This window comes from Marmota flaviventris, chromosome 15 (genome assembly GCF_047511675.1).
Source record: "Marmota flaviventris isolate mMarFla1 chromosome 15, mMarFla1.hap1, whole genome shotgun sequence".
NCBI classification, from domain to species: domain Eukaryota; kingdom Metazoa; phylum Chordata; class Mammalia; order Rodentia; family Sciuridae; genus Marmota; species Marmota flaviventris.
Genome location: NC_092512.1, coordinates 74,355,437 through 74,377,520, shown reverse-complemented (window position 1 = coordinate 74,377,520; position 22,084 = coordinate 74,355,437).

Sequence of the window (22,084 nt, the reverse complement as noted above, 5' to 3'; positions counted from 1 at the left end):
CCAGTCATTCAAGTAAGATGGACTGATTAGGTTATAGCTCTTGTAATCATTTCATCTTTGAAATTCCTGCATTAACAGGAGCTTTGGGAGGGCCCCTCATATCCAGAGAATAACAGGGAAAGTGATAAGACTCTATTGTCAATACAGTATGGAAAAGTGGGAATGTATAGCCAAGGAGCAGGGTGGGTGTCAATGGATGGAAATCTAATTTTAGCAAAGAGCCCTGCCAAGGTACTTAACAAACTACCCTCAATATCTGATCAATCTTGGTATGATTGGTCACCTATTGTTCTATCTTCCCCCAGGTGATGACTGATCATCCAGGCCTGTCTTTAGTAAGAATCCTGTTAGGGCTATTTAGCCAGAATCTCCTTATATCCTGGTGTTTATTTTTAGTAATTTTCTGTCCACCAACCACACACCCTGCTCCTTGTCCATAAATTCTCATGTCAAGTGCTGTATTTGGAATTGAGTCCAGTCCCACACTGCAGTCTTTCCCCCTATTATAATAGTGCTGAACAAAAATCTGTTTTTACTGTTTTAACTACTGTTCATCTCTGGTTTTTCTTTGCCAACTTCATAAAGGAGCACTAATTAGTTTTATAGGGAGCTGTCTTAGTCAGTGCACGATACTATACCAAAAGTACCAGACTAGGTGTCTTACAAACGAAAGAAATTTATTTCTCACAGTTCTTATGGATGGATGTTTGAGATCAGCATGGTTGGGTTCTGGGGAAGGCTCTCTTCTGGCTTATAAATAGCAAGTTTTTTGTTTTATCTACAGGGGGCAAAAAAGAGGTGATCTAACACCCTGGCATCTTCCTGTAAGGGTCCTAATCCCATTCATGAGGGCTCCATCCTATGACACAATGATCTCCCAAAGGTTCGGTCTCCTAATATCATCACATTGTGGGGGAATTAGAATTCAATATATGAATTTTGGAGAGACACAAACATTTAATCCCTAATAGGTCTATAAAACTCAAACCAATATTTTTGGCAACAACTTATCTGCACAAATTACTAGAGGATAGTAATGGTTTCAGTCTTCTGTTTGCACTCATGGATTCACCCTGCCTCCCCCTAGCATACACCTCCCCTCTCAGGTATCTGTTACCTGTTCCCAAGGCAGAGAAGCAGAGCTCTTGCATTATTTAGCATTACTACAGGGAGATGTTGATCTGTGTTTCTAAAAGGGAGGAATAATTTATTGTGTTCTTATTGAAACAAGGCTTTTAAAACACGTAGTGTTAATTTTCATCTATGCTAAATGGAAATATTACTGTGCTACTCAAATTGCACTTCTAAGTTACAAATCAACAAATTTTATATTTAGAAATTTCCCACCTGTGTTTATTTACTGTTCCTATTTAAAGAAAAAAAATTTAAATTGCTAAACCACATGGCACAGAGACACTAGTATACAGAGAGCAGCTGAGTAATTACCAAGGAACAATAACTCCTTTCACATGGACTGTCCTTCTGGGTTTGTGAAAAGAACGAGAGGCCAGTCTAAAAAAGAACCATAAACACAAAATGCCAAGCATATACAGTTAATTGTTTGCATGGGTAATAGCCAGAATTAAAGAAAATTTCTTAAATAAAATGGTTTCTCATTAAGATTTCAAATTATGTTGGAAAATTGCCTCTGGTTTATTTAAAATATGAGTGAAGTTTTGCATCTCTACTCACAGTATCACTAGCCTACTTTAGTCCCTTGTCATAAGAAAGGTTAAAAGGTATTTAGGAATTGTAGTTGAATACTAGTAAAATGACAATTTCCCCTCTCATATGATTGTAGGTTAATTATGAGATGGTGTTTTGTTAACTAAGGTAAAGTCACAGACTCATCTGGTCTTCAGAGCTAATACAGAAATTAGATGTTGGCCTCATTTTCTCATTTTGAAGAATAGGAATCTGAGTATAGGGGATGGTCCAGGGTATCCCAGGTAGACCAGTGGCCTCAGGAGCCAGTCCCAGATATTTCTTACCATGTGTGTACTCCACCAATGCAGAGGAGAGGACTTGTGCACATTTCCTACCATGTGTGTACTCCACCAATGCAGAGGAGAGGACTTGTGCACATTTCCTTTCTCGAGTCCATTTCTTCTGCCTGCATTTAAGCTTTTATCATCTATTGTTGGATATCATTTATAGTCAGTCCTTTATATTATATGGCACCATGCCAACATCACAATAAAATATCATGTTGGTTTGTTAGCAAAAATAACCAGTTTATCTTTATTCTTTCTAAAAATACAGCTGAACCATCATTAAATACCAGGATTCCCTTTGAGAAAAATCACTTGTGTGATGTATTTAAATAGGCATTTAGCAAAAGTTTGTTGAAATGATAGCTGGTTTTTGTTTTTGAAAGAAAATGAAGTGGTTTCCCTACACTTTTCTATTTAAATTCATTCTCCACAGAATTTCCAGATGTCCTTTCAAAATTTGTATCTGGCCATGCCATTGTCCTCTGTGAAGCCAGCAAGTGGACACAAGATGGCACAAGCAGGGACCCACGTTAGTGGCCTCCAGCATTCTATAGAGCAGCACAAAATAGTGGTAAGACCCAGACTCCAGAAAACCACTTAGAAAATCAAGCCCAAATCAATACGAAGCTGGGACAACTGCTGAAGTGTAGTGAAATTTCATTTATTTCCTTTTGTCACTTTTTAATTAAAGGCTATAGGAGAGTGATTCTAATATTCTCCTTCAGTGCATTCACAATGTGATCTTGGAGGACAGTCCAACTAGCAGTGAATTCGTTTTAAGATGCAGAATACAAACTACCTGCAAACTTCAATGGGTGGTTTTTTTATTTCTTCAGATTGTCTGAACCCTTTAGCTACATACAAATGCCTGAATTAGATACTGCTGAAGTTAGTGTGAAGCAGATCAAAACAAACAAAGTTGAAACAGAGGCATGAACTTGAAGTTATATCTAGGTCTGGGAGAGGTTTGATACATATATTGAAAATATTCCCATAAGGATACGTTCAAAAATTTTAAAAATTAGATCATGTTGGTATAACTTTCATTGATAATTTTCCAACAGTGTAAAATACAGTTCAATTTTTATTGGATTTTCTGCATGACCTTGTATGGGTGAGATATACACTATTGGTTGTTAATCATTATTTTCTCCAATTTGATAGTTGGGTACCATTGTATGAAGCTCTGTCCTTCCATAGATCAGGAGATTAGGGCTCCCTTAACTCTGTTCCTAATGTTTTCATAATCAAAGGAGAAAAATTATAGATGTATTCATAACAGAGAAGAAGCCCAAACCTTGGATGTTAGCTCTGTACAGTCCTATACATTGTTTGAAGTCCCAGAGAGCATTTCCATTGAGGCCTCTTGAATAATGAAGTTTACTGTGACATATTCACATAATATAATTTGCTCCAATTTATTCCTCAGTGCTTCCCTTTCTCTCATTTCCTCCCTCCCTTTGTTCTCTTTCCTCCATTCTTCTGGTCATCCTTTTAATATATGTGCATGTGTCTATACACATATATACACACAAACATATAAAAGAGGGATTCATTGTGGTATATTCATACAAACATATGCATAATTTGTCAATTTATTTCCCAGACCTGCTTTCTTTTCCTTCCGCCTTCTCCCTTGGTCCCTGTGTTAGTCATTTTTGCATCACTGATGTGACTATATTACAGGGAGGAAAGTTTATTTCGGGCTTCTGGTTTCAGAGGTCTGGGTTCACCAATGGTTAAGCCCACTTCTGAGGGCCCAAGGTGAAATAGGACATGATGAGGGAAGGTCATAAGGGAGGAAAACTATTCACCTCATGGTGGTCAGGAAGCAGAGAGGGAGAAGGGACCATAAGGAAGAGGAACCCTTCAAGTCACGCTGCCAGTGACCCACCTCCTCTAATCATGCTCCACCAGCCTACAGTTACCACCAGATAGTCCATTCAAATTAGGGTGGACTGGTTAGATTACAGCTTCATGATGCAATAATATTACATCTGAATTTTGCAGCATTAACAGAGGAGATTTTTTGGGGGGACACCTGATACTCAAACCATAACAATCCTCAACCTATACTCTATTGATCTCCCTTCAGTTTAAATGAGATTACCACCCTTTTTAAAAATTCCTTTTTCCCCCCTCTATAATGGACCCAATATAAAAGAAATGAGAAAAACAATTCCGTTTATAATAATCTCAAACAACAACAACAACAACAATAAACTTGGGAATAAATCTAACCAGGGAGGTGAAAAGACCTCTTCAATGAAAATTATAGAACACTGAAGAATGAAATTGAAGCAGATCTTAGAAAATGTAAAGATCTCTCAAGTTCTTGGATAGGCAGAATCAAAATTGTTAAAATGACTATGTTATCACCAGTGATCTACAAATTCAATGCAATCCCCAGTCAAAATTACAATTGCATTCTTCAGAGAACTAGAAAAAACAGTCCTAAAATTCACACGAAAGAATAAAAGACCCAGAATAGTCAAAGCAATGTTAAGAATAAGGCTATAAACATCATAATATACAATCTCAAATTGTATTACAGAGTTATAGTGACAAAAAATCATGGTAGTGGCATAAAAATAAATTTGAAGATCAAAGAAATAGAAGACACAGACAAACCCACAAAGATATAATCATCCCATCTTTGACAAAGGTGGCAAAAACATAGGGTGGAGAAAAGACGGTCCTTTTAACAAACCATGCTGCAAAAACTGGATAGCCACTTATAAAAGAATGAAACTATCTATCATCTTGCACAAGAGTCAAGTCAAAATGGATTAAACTCTTGGGAATTAGAACACTAAAGTACATGAAATAAAAGTAAGAATCAATATGTGGTATGCCATCAAATTAAAAATCTTATGCACAGCAAAGGAAACAAGACATGAGAAGACAGCATATGTATGGGAGAAAATCTTTGCTTCCTACTCTTGTGACAGAAGATTAATATCTCTAACACCCCAAACAAAAACAAAACAACAGCAAAAACAAATAACCCAATCAATAAATGGGCAATGAACTAAACAGACCTTTCTCAGAAGAAATTTAAATGGCCACCAAATATATGAAAAAATGTTCAACATTATTAGCAAACAGGAAAACACAAATCAATCTACACTGAGATTTCATCTCACCCAAGTTAGAATGGTGAATATCAAGAATCAAAATAATAATAAATTCTGACAAGGATATAGGGAGGAATGAATTCTTATACATTGTTAGTAGGACTGTAAATTAATACTTTCACTGTGTAGATCAACATGGAGATTCTTCAAATGACTAGGAATAGAACTACTGTATGACCCAGCTATCCCACAGTTTTTGTCCAAAAGAACTGAACTCAGTGTAGTATAGTGAGACCTACATTCTGGTGTTTATAGCAGTCCAATATCATATTTCTATTACCATTGCATTATGCCTTTATCATGGGAAAAGTTCTTATTTTACAATAGACATGTATTACTCCAGAAACAAAATATATCTGATAAAATATTTATTATGAATAAAAAACAGAGGTTTAAATTATCTTATTCCTCTAAAAAAGAAGATTAAACCTACCTCTGTGGAATTAAAGAAAAAACTGCTACCTCATCAGACCGTAGTCTATAAAATAAGTTCAGCTACATAAGCTGTTGGGTATATAAAAATCTGGAACTACTCTGGTGACTATTAGTCTGCTAGAGAGTCCATAAAGCAGTAGCACAGAGGCTTAACCCACAATTTATTTTCTCATAGTCTGGAGTCTGGAAATCCAGGATCAAGGTGTTGGCTGGTTTGTTTTCTCCTGAGGTCTCTCTGCCTTGTGGATGGCCACCTGCTGGTAGTATCCTTACATTGCGTTTTCTCTGTGTGCACACCTATTTATATGGAAAGTTCATTTCCTATAAGGACACCAGTCATTGGATTAATGCCCACCTTAATGGCATCATTTCAAGCTAATCACCTCTTTAAAGGACTTAACTCTAAAAATAGTCACATTCTGAGATTCTGGGCATTAGAGTTTAATGTTTGGATTTGGAAGAGGACACAGGTCAGTTCATAAGAAGTGGTTAACTTCATGTCTACACATCTCTTTTTCCTCCTAATTCTGCTGCCCTTACTTCCATGATGAATCCAGTTATTCATGAGTTCAAATAGCGATGATCCTTGAGAGGTACAAGGTGGTAACCTGCCCAATGGAATGTTTTAGGTCTGAGCTGTTCTCAATTGGAATAGACTTCAGTTTTCATTCACTATTTCCCACATCCTATGTTTTCACCAGATATCCTTACAGAAGAAACTATAATCCTTCTCTCCAAGGTTCTATAAACCAAACTGTGCAGTTTTGATTGGATATGCACTGAAGGTGAGTGCCTAAAGCCTTGGGAGTCTGGATAATATTCTCAAAATTACTATGAACCTGACAGATGTAACAAGTTTCCTAAGGAAGTAAGATATGGCATTGCGTTGGCTGTAGTACCATTCATTTGTATGCATTTCTGACTCTTGCTCCATGTTGAGTCTGATCCTCTGTTTGAATTATCTTTTAATTGGATTTTGAGTTATTTTGCATTGGGAATTGTCATTCAGTACTGACCAAATATATTTCTATTAATGTAGAATCCAGAAATAACAGTTATAGAATAAATATTTTGCAGATGGGGAGAAAATAGGAAGATTATAACTATTAGTCAAATATATTATCTTGGCACCATCGAATGTTCCCATTCTTAGGATAATTTATCTACATTTCTAATCCAAAATCAATTAGAGGGTTTGGGAGTTCATAAATAATTCAAATACTTTCAGAAAATGAGAGTTTATTTTCAATTTTGTCTATCAAGCAATGTGATAAAAAACACAATGAGGAAACATGTGCTGCTGTTCTGTAAAACAAATAGAAACTTATTTCATTCATTCTTCATGGACATCTGAATTCCCAGCACAAATGACAGGACTCTCTTATCCTATAAAATGTGTCATTTCTTTACTGATTAAAATTATAATTTATAAAATGCTTAATATATATTTGCCAGTATAAAGTTACTAAATATGACATGCACAACATTCATGTATTCACTTTCAAAATTAATTCATTCTCAAATAAGTAATTATCAGCAATGATAATTATGCAGATGATATTCAAGTAATATAATTTCATGAGATTCATCTTCCCAAGAAACTAATAAAAATTCAATAGCAAAAAATAATCTGAAATAAATTAATAAAAAGTATATTTTTAAAAGAGCTGTAGAAACTAACTATAAACAATTGAATGAAATTACCATGCTTTCCTCAAGATGGATGTTGTTGTAGCATAAATAACTGACTTCATAGATGAATTGAGTCTGGATAGATTACAAATGACAGGCTTTTAATTTGTATTCTGTAATTAATTGCTTCAAAATTTTGCAAAGTAACAAAGTGAAAATTATATTTCTATGGAGTGAAATGAATATCACTTTTATTTTAGTTTGTTTGTCATGAAAACATTCTCTTCCCTGCAAAAATCATTTCTTCAATTTAAAATTTTGTAAAAGCTTTCAGAAAAGTATTAAAACAACTAGCTGCTTTTGGATGACAAGACTTAAAATGACCATAGTAAAAATTTAACGCAAATTTTTCATGATGCAATTGACAAGGGAATTTTGTTATTTCTGTGGTATACATTTTAGCATAATAACAAAAAATTTGACTGGTAACATTTTACAAGGACTTTCTATATTTCTAGGAATTTTATACAGTTTCTGGGACACTAATATCAATAACATACCCATAATTATAACTTCATGAAGAGCTACTGTTACTTAATATTTGACAATTTTTTCCTATATAATTTAACATATCAAATAGCTTAATTTTAGTTTAACATCTTTCTTTTCCAATGTAAAAGGCAAATACTTACCGACTGAAGGGACCCCTGAAACATCTTTAGCTAAAGATAAAAGAGACTTAATTTAGAACTGGATTTGGAGAAGTTTGTCAAAAACATACTAAGATACTTAGTCAAGTTAAATCACAGTTTTCTATAAAATTCCTTTAACCAGAGTTCAAAGGCAAATACAGAAAGTTATATAGTTATAGAAAAAAAATATTTCTTTTAATAGAGAAGACTCAATTTTCTTTCTTTCTTTTTCTTTTTTACAGTATTAGGGATTAAACCTGGGGTGCTCTTTCACTGAGCTTTTTATTCCTCTGCCTCTTTTATATTTTATTTCTGAGACAGCATTTCCCTAAGTTTCCTAGGCTGGCCTCCTGCCTCAGCCTCCTGAGTATCTGGGAGTAGCTAGATTTCAGGCATAGTGCCCGACTTCAGTTTTCTTAAGCAATCAAATACTTAATCAAAACAATATGAAGCACAGGAAATTATTTTCAATAAGTCAAAAAACATCTTTGTTTTGAAGCAGATGACTCAAAGAATTAAGGAAAAAAATTTTAGTAAAGATTAGCACTCCAAGAAAACTCTGTCCTTCTAACAGAGGAAAAACTTGCTTCTGGTTTTCAGTCAATGTACTATAAATTTTTTTAAAATTTATTTGTTCTAATCAGTTATACATGACAGCAGAAAGCTCTTCAATTCATTGTACACAAATGGAGCACAATTTTTCACTTCTCTGGTTGTAAATGAAGTAGGGTTACACCATTTGTGCAATCACACATGCACCTAGCATAGGGATGTCAATGTACTTTTGATATTAAGGCTTTTTAGAAAACCCTTGTGGCCCAAGTATCTATAGAGAATGTCAATATCTAGTCTGGGATTTTGCTAAAAAAAAAGTTATTTAAATTAATTATTTATTTAGAAGGATTGTTACAATTATAGTAAGACCCTCAAATATTTTGTGTAAATACACAAAAGAAATATTTATACAAAAAAAAAAAAAAAACAGAGCTGGGGATATATGTCAGTGGTAGAGCACAGGCTTAGCATGCACAAGGCCCTGGCTTCAAAACCTACCATCATCAAAAAAGAAAAATCAAACCAGGTTTCTATATTAGATATTTATATAAAAAGATACATTTATATAAAATATTATAAATTTTTGCTACCAGGAGTTATTTTGATTATCTGGTTAAATGAAACATATTGGTTAGAGTTATATGGTACTGTAGTAAGTATAATGTACTTATTTATAGATAGTAAATACATAGAATTCAATATAATAGAACAGGTGTTATTAAGACATAAATATGATGCTGGAGTAGAATCTGGAAATACTTATTAAGGGAAAAGTGAGCAGTAAGGCAAAGATTATATTGGTAGAGCTTTTTATAGTTGACATCTTTTACATACATTTCCATCACATTTCGTCTTAATCAGTCTTGGAAGAAATCAAAGCAGCGTTATAATTTGCATTTTAATGAAGAGGAGAGTGAAGATGGGTGATGTAGGTTATAAGAGGTTGCACAGCTGATAAGTGTCAATCTGTAACGAGCTTCATCTGCTTGCATACAGAATCCAGAAGGCACATCTTTGATAGGAAATCCAAATGGTTCTACTCAGAGTAGAACCATTGTGTCTGGCATTTAAGATTGAGAGAGCAGGGAGGTGTTAAAAGTACCATGAAGCGGAACTTTCAATTTATAAATTTGCCTGTTCTCATAGGCAGGTTGGATGTGCTTTCTCAATTGTTGTTCCACAGGTGGCAGAGAGAAAAGAGAGCAGTACTAGAAACTCTACTAGGATATCATGATTATGACCTCCAAGCCATCTCCAAAGTGACCACATCACAGAAACCACATAACTGGGTGGAAATAAATAATGCCAAGGAAAATAAGTATTTGAGATTCAAAGACATTCAAAGAAGAGACATAAGACCATATTGAAGCAAAAAAGTTCTGGAATGAGAATCATAAAGTGTAAACTCAGTTCATGTACTAGATTGAATGAGTGAGTAATACTGATTTACTTCTTGACAAAATCCTTTCTATAAACTACTCTTCAAGGAATTGGAACATATATCCCAATCTCCTTATTCTCTATGTTGTTAAACTTTATTTATTTAAAATACCTTTGGAATGCTTTCATACCTACCTGTGTTTGAGGCAAATTCAGACTGGAGTACATTTTGCATACTTCCATATTGACTGACAGTTTGATTATTTTTTGAAAGATCTATTTGTTTACATGTGAAGTGAAAATAGTTTGTCTCAACTTGCAGAAATAGGAGTGGGATGGGGAAGACAGCTATTGTATCAGTCAGGGAGAATGAGAGATTTTAAGAAATTGGAATTGGTTCATGGAATTGTGGGGGTTGGTAAATAGAAATCCAAAATCACAGTCTGGCTGGGAATTCAGGTAATAATTGAGGCCTGGAAACAAATAGTATTTCTTTATCACATCCTGGAAGCAGAATTCCTTCCTTTGGGGGGAACCTTAATCTTTGTTTTTAACCCTTCAACCGATTGGATGATGCTCAACTACAGTATGAAGGGTAATCTGAATACTCAAAGTCTACTGATTTAAGTATTAAAATATCAGTCAAATCTAAAAAAAAATACCTTCACAGCAGTTCTAGACTTATTTTGGAAGAAACACCTGGGCACCATGGATAACCAAAATGATACACAAAATTAATCATCACCGTTATACAAGAGGGGGTATGCATTCTATTTTAGAGTCTTAATTTATTTTGTTCTCAATACGCATTCCCTCCTCTTTTTGTTGGTGCTAAGGATAAGAATCAAAGCCAGGGCTTGTGATTGTTAGCCAAGGATTCTTCTACTGAGCTATATCCCCAGCCACATCTATTATATATGTCACATAAATACAATGAATGACATTGATAGAAAAGAGTATAGTGTTGAGAGTAATTGTTGTTGTTGGGATTTGGGCATATAGGAAAATTTGTGAAATTTTAGCACAGAATTTGGACAGAAAGAGGGGTGTTATAGCTATCTTAATGAAACCTGTTATCCATTTTTTTTTCTTTTACACATTAGAATGTTTCCTTACTTTAATCATGTGCTGCTAAGAGTGAAGGAAAATCCATTTTAGTATGGATCGTCCTTAGTTACAACTTTGATTCACATTTCACAATAACAATGTAAAATTGTACTTAATACTATTTCTGAAAGTTTATGTAGGCATAGCAGAGACTTCAAACTTCTCTGATCATGCTTCAAGCTCATAAGAGGTTTTAAGAGGTTTTTCAACATGCAACTCAATGTTAATATGTGGTTGCATGTGGAATTTACACACATAATGTTATATATTGCACACATTACAAACATAAAAAACAGAATAGAAAAAGTGAGAGAAACAGAAGAACAAATGGAGGCTCTAATATTTTTCTTGCTACCCAGTGGATTTTCCTGAGCACATGCAAGAGGAGGCTGGTATTCACTTCCTAAATTGCACATACTGTTTCCATTAGAGACAACTGAAGTGTACCATCTTGGAGCACCAAAACCAGTCTTGAGAATTTTTAATAATCTTCCTAAATTGCAAAGCTCATTCAACTGCCCTTTGAAAAGAACACACCAACATAATCTAACTTTTTGGAGTGATTCATGACTGTCAAGTTTTATGTAGAAATTTCCACAGCCTATAGAGGTAAGATTATTTGATTCTTCATTAAGTGGATCCCAGAGCTTTATGCTGCTCTGTCTTCTCCCTGAAGTTCCATCTCCTTGGCCATGCTCTGTCCTTCAGGGGTCATTTCTTAGCAACACAAACTCTTTATCTTTTCCATAGTGCTTCTTTTCTGTCCTTAACAAGGAAAGCTACAACAAATAGTATTATATTATCATAAATAATTACCATGAAAATATGAAAAATAAATCATACTAGTAAAGTAGAATTGACTTTCATTTTCTATAATCAACTCCAATCAAACAAGAAGTAAAAAACACATCAATTAACAAAACCAAGCCCTGGAGATTACGTTCTCACAGGAAACAGGGAAAGGTAATGGGAATCAATGCAAATATCATTAGAAAGTACGTTCTTAAAAATATTGGAAACAATTCTAGATGTTCATCTTTGAAACAAAACAAAACAAAACAAAACAACAACAACAACAACCACATTCTGGGGACACTAAATCCTTTACCAGAAAGTACTAGTTTTCCTGAATCAAACTTTTTGGTGATCTAGGAAAGCCAGGACCACAAGGTAGAGTTCTCAAACTAGCTTGGCTTGCTGAAAATTAAAGTCTTTTGCATTTAAATATTCCCTGTTTAAAACTCTCTTCAAAATATTTGTATAAATGCTGAATCTTTCTACAAATTTTTAGAATGTTCAGAGTTAGATTTTAAGGGCCTGCAAATCTCTATTATGTTGGCTTGGGAACTGAATTCCTCAACAAGACTCCTAAAGTGCAAGAAGTAAAATCAAGAATCAATAAATGGGATGGTATCAGACTAAAAAGTTTTTTCACAGAAAAGGAAACAATTGAGAGTGTGAAGAGAGAGCCTATGGAATTGAAGAAAATCTTTGCCACCTACACTTCAGATAGAGCATTAATCTCCAGGATATATAAAGAAATTAAAAAAAAAACTAGCATGAAAAAACAAATAACCTAATGAATAAATGGGCTAAAGAACTGAAAAGACACTTCACAGAAGAAATACAATCAATCAACAAACAAATGAAAAAATGTTCATAGTTGAAAAATGTTCATCTCTAGCAACTAGAGGAATGCTAATTAAGACAGCAATGATCTTTCATCTTACTCTGGTCAGAATGTCAATTATCAAGCATACTAGTAAAAATAAATGTTGATGAGGATGTAGAAAAAGAGGTACACTCTTACATTGCTGGTGGGACTGTATTGGTGCAATCAATCTGGAAAGCAGTATGGAGATTCCTCAGAAAAATTTAAATGGAACCACTACTTGACCCAGTTATTCCACTCTCAGCATACATCCAAAGGACTTAAAATCAGCATACTATAGTGATGTGGCCATACGAATGTTTACAATAGCTAAGCTATGGAACCAACCGAGGTGCCCTTCAACAGATGAATGGATGAAGAAAATGTAGTATATATGCACAATGGAAATTACTCAGCCATAAAACAGAATAAAATTATGGCATTTCCTGGTAAATGGATGGAACTAGAGAATATCATGCTAAGTGAAATAAGCCAATCCTAAAAAAAACAAAGGTGGAATGTTCTCTCTGATATGCAGACGTTAACACACAATGCAGGGATAAGAGAAGAATAGAAGTTTATTGGATTAGACAAAGGGGGAAAGAAGGGAAGGGTCGGGGGACAAGAATAGGAAAAACAGTAGAATAAATTGGATATAACTTTAATATGTTCATATATGAATACACGACCAGTGTAATTCCACATCATGTGCAACCATAAGAATGGGAGTTAATACTCCATATATGTACGATATGTCAAAATACACTCCACTGTCATGTATATCTAAAAAAGAACAAAAATTAATAAAAATGGGATAGTAAATGAATTTTTTAATGAAATAAATTTATAAGATTAAAAAAATAGATTTTGAGGGCCCGGTTTTCATCTTTATGTTGGGTGGGCATAGTTTGAATTAAGTTTCTCCCTTTGTGTGTTATGTCCTCAAACCCATCTAGCTGATGTAGAGATCAGGGAATGAATGCTGACAATTGTTCTGTTTGTTTTCTTTTCCTTCCCTTTAGGGGGAATGAAGTAAACCATGAATATATTCAAAATCATAGATTTTTAAAATTTTGGTACATAGATAAAAAGTCTTATTTTTAAAAAATTCTGCTGTTACAGACTTACTGTGCTATTAAGCTTTCAAGCAAGATTTAGGAAACATTTCTATAAAGGATTAGATAGTAAATGTCTTAGGCTTTGTAAGAAAGAGGCAAAATCAAGGCTATGATGGTATGTACTTAAATAAAAATAGAAAAAAAATCTATATTTTATTGAAGAACCTTAAAATATAGTGATAGTTGAATATAGTGTATTTTACAAGACAGGCCCATTAGAGAGAAGAAAGGAATGATTTTTTTTTCAGGTTACAATGTTTCACTTATTTGGGTTTTAAAGTTAGTTTTCCCTCTCATCAAATTGATTGTGAGTGTTGTCTCTAAAACCATGCTAAGACTGAGGGCCACAAAGACAGAGGCGATAATCTGATTCTTGCTCTGAAGCAGTGATTCTCAACGTTTTATTGTCATTTTTTCCACAGTAATTCTTTGGGAGATTGTCTTGAGTACAGATATCTGCGTCCCAGTGAGAAGGTTTTAATTATTTCATTTGCCTGAAATAGAACCTGCATACTGAATCTGATATCCTTGGTCTCGTGCCACATTAAGGAGGTCATAGAGTAAAGGCCTGAGATTGGTTTTAGAGTCTCTGCAAAGTGAGCAGAGAGGTCAGGTTCAATTTTGAAAGTTGAAGTTGAAGATTCAGGGTCAGAGAATAAATGGGATTTTTAGTTTTCTATAGGAGGAAAAATACTGGTCAGGACACCCTCACCAGTTTCCATGGCCAGAAGTTATATGCCCATTATTTTTCTCTCTGTTCAGGAAAGTCTCCTTCACTTTCTATGTTGGCTGGTTGTAGCTGCAGAAGTCTGGCTTTTGGGTTTGTGAGTACTATAGTCTATCAGTGTCAATTCTAGGACTCAGTCCAGTTATGATTCCATGTTCTACATGCTGCTTGTTTACCTCTCTCCAAAATCTTGCAAAACTTTGTAATAATTGCAATTCTTAAAAAAATTCCTTTTCTAAATATGGCTTATCAGGTACTTAAAGTATAGGAAACTGATACATTCCCTGAGTAAAAAAGATGAATTTCAAGTAGGTTCTAATCATCATCTTAATTTCTTGCTATCCGTGAATGCTCATAAACTGAGGAGAAGTTGACCAGTGCCAAGGGATGTAACAGAAAAGCTACAAAGGCAATGTTGTATGCAAGTAGGTTATATTTGGGAAGGGAGAAAGAGGCATTTGAATTGAGTCTTTAAAATATAGACTTTAGATATATGAACAGGGGAATATGGGGGGAGCTGGCACATGGGGAGGCATTGCAGATGGAAAACTAGAATGCAAAGACATAGAAGTAGGAAGTATTAGTATGGCCAGGTGTTGGTTTAACTTGATAGCATAAGGGAGATATGAGAAGAAGAAGTAACACTAAAATCTCACAAGTTCACATTCCTGAAATGAATATTTTCTGGTGGAGACCTTCTGAAGATATCTGATCAAGGACATATGGCAAGATCTGTTCTTTAAGATTAGTCTGAAACCAGATTATGGTAGGACTGAAACACAGAGAGAGGAGAGGATCTAGTGGCCATTACAATGATAATATGAAGACCCGGCTCTATGAAGGAGAGGACATCAGGGCGGAAGGCGGAAGGGAGCACATGACCAGTCTGAAGAATAGACAAGAGTATGAGAGAAAAGATGCCAACATGTGTGTTCCTGGGCTCTTGTGAGGATGCTGCACTATTAGCAGATGATGACCACAGAGGGATAGGAACTGGTTTGGTTCAGAAACACTGTGCATGCACTGCAAGGTAAAATTCCTCAATCACACAGTAATTTAACATTTGCTTAGAAGAAGGTGGCTGTGTTGGGCAGTAGCAGAAGCAGCACTGAGGATCCTGGAGCATCCGCCAAGGCCTGCTCTGACTATGACCAGGAGTTGGACTTCACTAGGTAGGACAGCTCATTTCTTCCTGAACACCATCTTCCTAGTCAGCAGCATAGGCCCCGGAGCCAGATGGTCTATATGTAAGTCTGAATCCTCTGCTTGGATGCTTGTGAAACTCTATGCAAGGCACTTCGTCTCTCTTGGTGCCTTTTGTCCTTCATAAAATGGGGATAAGGGCAAGGCCTACGTCTAGGGATGGCATGATAATTAGATGTGAATGTAGGGAACATGTGTAGGACAGTGGCTGGCACCTGATAACTTAGGAATTAACTGTGTTGACATTGACATCACAATTTAAATACATCCCAAACCACACCACTAATATCTCTGATATGGGTAAATGTATTTCTGAATGTTGTTTTTCAAACAAACTCAGCATCAGAACACTCCAGATAATTGGAAACTAAATCAGTATGAAATTGATGGAGTATTTTCAAAGTGTAATTATTTTACACTTGTAAAAGTTTCAGGCAGCAATTTGTCTAGGTAAACCTAAAGGGATGCCTCAATAGTTGGTAAAACATTACTTCTAGGGGTATGTGTGAAGGTGCATCCAGTAGAAACTACCATTTCAATCAGTAGATTCAGTGAAAAAGATCTGCCTTCACCAATGTGGGAAGGTGTCATTTACTCCATTAAGAACCTGGATGAACCAAAAGGCAGAGGAAGGGGAATATTCCCTCTCTTCTTTTTTTTTAAAATATATATGTATGTATATATACATATATATATATATATATATATATATATACATATATATACATATATATACATATATATATATATGTGTATATATATATATATACATATATATACATATATATATATGTGTGTGTGTGTATATATATATATATATATATATATATATATATATATATATGTTGTAGATGGACACAATACCTTTATTTTATTTATTCACTTTTATGTGGTGCTGAGGATTGAACCCAGTTCCTCACTTGAGCCAGACAAGCACTCTACCACTGAGCCACAATCCCATTCCCTTCCCTCTCTTCTTGACCTAGGCATCTACCATCTCCTTCTCTCAGAGGTTGATGTCTCTGGTTCTCAGGTCTTTGACCTTGAACTGGATCATATTAGTGAATTTACTGGTTCTCCAACTTGTAGATGGAAGATCATGGAACTTTACATCCTGCATAATCATGTAAGCTCATTTCCCCAAATTTCCTCTAATATATCTATATAAATACTTTGGGTCATTTTTCTCTGGAGAACTTTCACTAATACAATGCTCAAAGGTAAGCTTCATTCCTTGAAGAATTAATATCAATGATCAATGTACTTATGAAAGAGATTGATTATAAATGTCCAGAGCTCCCATTTTTATTCTTGACTCATTTAAAGTCTTTCAAACCTCATCCTCATTTTTGGCAAGAGTGAGGTCAGCACATATGGATCCCCCTATAGCCTCTCTCCTTACAGCAAAGCACTATGGAACTCCTTTGAAAATACTCAATCAATTTCATACTGATTTAGTTTCCAATTATCTGGAGTGTTCTGATGCTGAGTTTGTTTGAAAAACAACATTCAGAAATACATTTACTCATATCAGAGATATTAGTGGTGTGGTTTGGGATGTATTTAAATTGTGATGTCAATGTCAAGAATTAGTGAATTCTTTCAACTTCCATCAGAACAAATCTGGTTAATGTAGAATAGAATAAGACATGAAGTCAATGCTTTTGCCAACATTATCAGCCACTCATGGAAGCTAATCTCTTTGCTCTTCCTGAACCAAAGCTTGAAAGCCTTTGGAATCTTGAAAGCCTTTGGAATTCTGTAATTTCACTTACTAGTCCTTCTGACCCTGTCTCTTGATGCTACTTACAGTTCAAAGTTTTACCTTTATGGATCCCAAGTAGTTATTTGGAACTGCTTGGTTTTTATGTTTCCCTTAGAAATTTTAGCCATCCCTAATACTTCTCTATATATGACTTTCAAAATGTTAATTTAAAGCCTAGGTGCAATCTCTAAATTTTTGAATTATATTTTTTTACTCCACATTTCAGAGCTCCCCCATCAAATTTAATATGTCTAAATATAAACCAATCATCTTCCCACACCCAGACTTGCTTCTGAACTTCCATATATAGGTCAGTATTTCTCTATGCTTTGTCATCTTGTAACTAGTCTACAAGTCCTACTGTCTTAGTTCAGGCTATTATACCAAAAATAACATTGACTGAATCATTTAAATAATAAACCTTTATTACTCATAGCTATGGAGGGTAGGAAGATCAAGGGCAAGGTGCTAGCAGATGTGGTCCCTGGTGATGGTCTGCTTCCCAAGTAGTGAGTGGGTACCTTCTTCATTCTGACCTCACATGTCTTAGGGAAAGGTAGTGCAAGATCTCTGATGTTTCTTCCTTTAAGGGCACCAATCCCATCATTTCATTAGATCATGTGATGCTTATGACCTAATGACCTCTTGAAAGTGCCATCTCCAAATATCATCACATTGGGAATTAGGATTTCAACATGTAAGCTTGGAAGAAAACATTCAGTTCATAAAATCTAACAATCATTCTGCACCATCTTTCTAATCTGGCACTTTGTTAAATCTAGTCTAATGCTTTGGTTTCCTTCTCAATATGCCACTGTACCTACAATATCCTAGAAATAGTCTGGTTATCATATTTCCATTCTATATATTCTTCACTCTATTTGATTCTGTCAAGTGAATGTTTGAGGTAACAAAGCTGGACCATGTGTAGTTGTCCTGAAGTACTTTGAGGTAAAGTTTGAATGCCTTTACTCCCAGAGATACTGAAGGAATCTCCAGTTAGGGAAGATGAAACCTTTTTAGAAGGCCACTCAGACATAGCTTGAAGGAGGCTCTGGCAAGTGTTCAGTGCCATAGGCTGGGAGGGTAGAATTACAAGAAAGTAATTTGGACTATGTCCCTTTGGAGAGGAGTCCATGACACTGGGCAATCCCGTAGAAAGATAGTTGGATCTTGCTTGGTTCTGCTTGGTTAGCTCTTCTTTAGAGAGGATGGTCCCTTGCTGCACACATAGTCCCCTGATAAAGCTGCTAAAAATACAAATGGATTCTGAGAAAGAAGGTCTTGGATGGGTCTAGAATCTTTGCATTTTGAAAGCTCAATGGAGAGTTCTAAGCTGGAAACTGAATTTTAGGGTTTAGCTTCCCTTTTGACCAGAGAAGTAATTCCCATAGAACTATACTGTTTTTTCCAAACCAGAGCTGGTTGTTTGAGGGGAACTGGAAGCCAATTCTATAGGCCCATGGTTGAGGAGTAGGAGTGGTACAGATTTTCACAATGACCATTTCCAGCACAAAATGGTCTTCAGAGGCCGAAGTTCATAAGTAGGGCAGAGCCTTCTACTAAACAAGGAAGAGGTCATCTGAACTAGATTGCTTTGATTGGCTCAAAGAAGGGATCTTTGAGATACATTGAAGTCATAATCCTCAGTATCCGTGAATGTGACTACATTTGGAAATAGATGTGATAAAGAGGAGGCAAGTAGGCTGAGTCCTAATCCAATATAACTGGTGTCCTTTTCACAAAGAGGGCAAGATAGTCATGTGACAATGGACATAGAGACTGGAGTGATGCATCTATGAGCCAAGGAACATCAACAATTGCATATAAGCACCACCCTGAGAGGGAAGGAAGTATTCTTGCCTGTGAGTTTCAGAGAGAGCACAGCCCTGCCAACATCTTGATTTGGGATATCTAGCTTTCAGAACGAGAATAAAAACTTCTGCTATTGTAAACCCACTCAATTAGCTGCACTTTGTTCTGGTATCCTAGAAATGCATACAGAGCACTTTCAATCCATTCTCATTATTTGAAGGCTGGGTCACCCTCACTAAAGGGTCCCAGTGATGATCAGGAGCTCCATTGACCTACAGGTAGAACTGATGGACTTAGGGAGAGGGATCACATTGAAAAACTGGCCTCTAAACCTCCAATTAGAGAATCAGAAAGAACACATTTAAACCTTTAAAAATATCTGCCACATTTAATCTTAATTCTTTACTTAGAATGATAAATTCAGAATTAAATTATTAATTTTTTTATCAAGCAGTGTTTCTCTTTTTCCTTTAAATATGTGAAGATATAATTTCCTTTTATCTTTATGCACTCCATGACTCAATTTGGAGGTTGGCAATGTCCAAACCAAAAGATTATGATGATACCTGAGATGGTGTTTCCTTACATATTCTTGTAAAAGGTCTTTCATGAAGTAAACTAAAATTCGTTCTCCCTAATTTTTTTATAAACATCATTTCACTAACTTCATACTTCCTATTCACTCTCACACACATCACTCCACTTGTTAACGAAACAATAGAGTTGTAAGGAGTATAATTGAAGACAGATGAATTTTGCTCTTTCATGAAGGCAGGGGAAGAAAGGGTAACAGTCACTATAATTTAGTTGAATGTAAAAGGTGCAAAGTTTGCTGTGTCCTTGAGTCTTATCTAATATCTACAATCTCTCTTCCATTTGCTCTCAGTTGGAATCCAGTGTACTATTTCTTTTTTAAAAAGTATCTGTAATAGAACTTTGTTAATTTTTACTCATGCAAGTTTATGAGTACATATAGCTCCTTAGAAGTGTAGTCTTGGTTCCTAAGAAGATACTTCCTACAAAAGCCTTTATCACTGAGAGTGAATGATAATAATAATAATGATACTAATAAGAATAGTTAACACATATGGAACAATTGCTACATTACTAAGCATAATATATACATATATGTATATATTATTGTATGTATATATTATCTTCAAACATAAACTAGTATCTTTGTTATACAGATAAAAAATTGAGGCTTTTAACAGGTTAAATAGGTCATTCTGAATCGTTAAAAGAACCACCAGGCTTTAAATCCCTCCTCTGGGTGGGTGGCTACTGGATGTCTGGCCCATATCCCAACCATGCAATGGTTCGTGGTTTTAGAGTTTGAATTGTCTAGTGTGACTAATGTCTTGTATGAATGGACGGCATTTCATTGTGTCTCAGCCTATTTTCTGTTACTTTAACAAAAACAGTAGGTGAGAGTGGGTGATTTATAAAGAAGAGAGGTTTATTTTGGCTTATGGTTCTGCAGGCTGGAATGTCTAGGGTTGGGTGGCTACACCTGGTGAGGACTTCAAACTCTTTCAACTAGTGGCAGAAAACAAAAGGGTGAAGTCATGTGTTGACAAGACAGAGTGACAGACTCATTTTATAACAACCCACTCTACCCATAATTAATCCCATGGAACGCAAAAATATACTTATGTGAGGTGGCATTGATATATCTGTGAGGAATTTTTGCCCGTGACCCAAACACTTCTCACTAATCCTCACCTGCCAGCACTGCCACATTGAGGAATTTAGCTTCCACATGATTTTTTTTTTTTTGTGTGTGTGTGTGTGTGTGTGAACAAACCATAGTGTAGTGGGTTTTTTTTTTTTTTAATCAGTACATTTTAACAAGGTACCTGTATATTTACTCTTCAGATTAGAACCTAATCTACTTTATTAGTTCTCTGTTACTGTGGTAACAAATTCCTACAACTGGGAGGCTCTGGGGAAAATTCCTTTCTTGTGTCTCCCAGTTTGTGAGAGCTGTCAGATTCTTTGGTGTGTAACATTTTTCTGGGTTCCGTGTTTGTTCTGCCTTATCTAGGTCTATTTCTTTTCCAAGTGTCTATTTTATTTTTGACACCAGGGATTGAACCCAAGGGTGTTCAACCACTAAGCCACATCTCTAGCCCATTTTTAATTTTTTATTCTGAGACAGGGTCTTGATAAATTGCTTAGAGCCTCACTAAGTTGCTGAGGCTGGCTTCAAACCTGTGATCCTCTTGCCTCAGACTTCCAAGTTGCTGGGATTATAGGTGTATACCACTGCACCCAATTCTAGTTGTCTATTATATAAAGATGCTTGTGATTCCATTTGGACTCTACCTGGATAATCCAGGATAATATCTCATAATATTCTTACTTAGTATGTCATTTCCCATTCATGGTGATATTCAGTCTTTTGTTACATAAATTATAATCACAGTTCTGGAGATTAGGACATACCTGTCATAGAGGGTCACTGTTTAATTCAGTACATCCACCAGATGCAGAAATGCTTTCTCTATAATTTCACAATTTTCTTTAATAAAGTATTTGCCTTGTGCACTTTTCAGAAAATATATACACAAGTTTGGTGCATAATAAATGACCAGTTCTGAATTTTCTGCTCCCTGTTCTTCCCATTGCCTGAGGCACAGCTTGATTGAATCTCTTCTTTGTAGACAAAATCTTTTTTATTTTTAATTTTCCTTTTGCACTGAATACTAGAGTTCTCTGTTGCATTCATTTATGATATTCTTTCACAAAACATGAAGCTTTGGAATTGAGAGATCTAAATATTAAACCAATCATCCAATTTTACAAAGGAGGCAATGAAAATCATACAGCAATAGTAACAGCCATGCTGTAGAATTTGTGTAACTACCAAT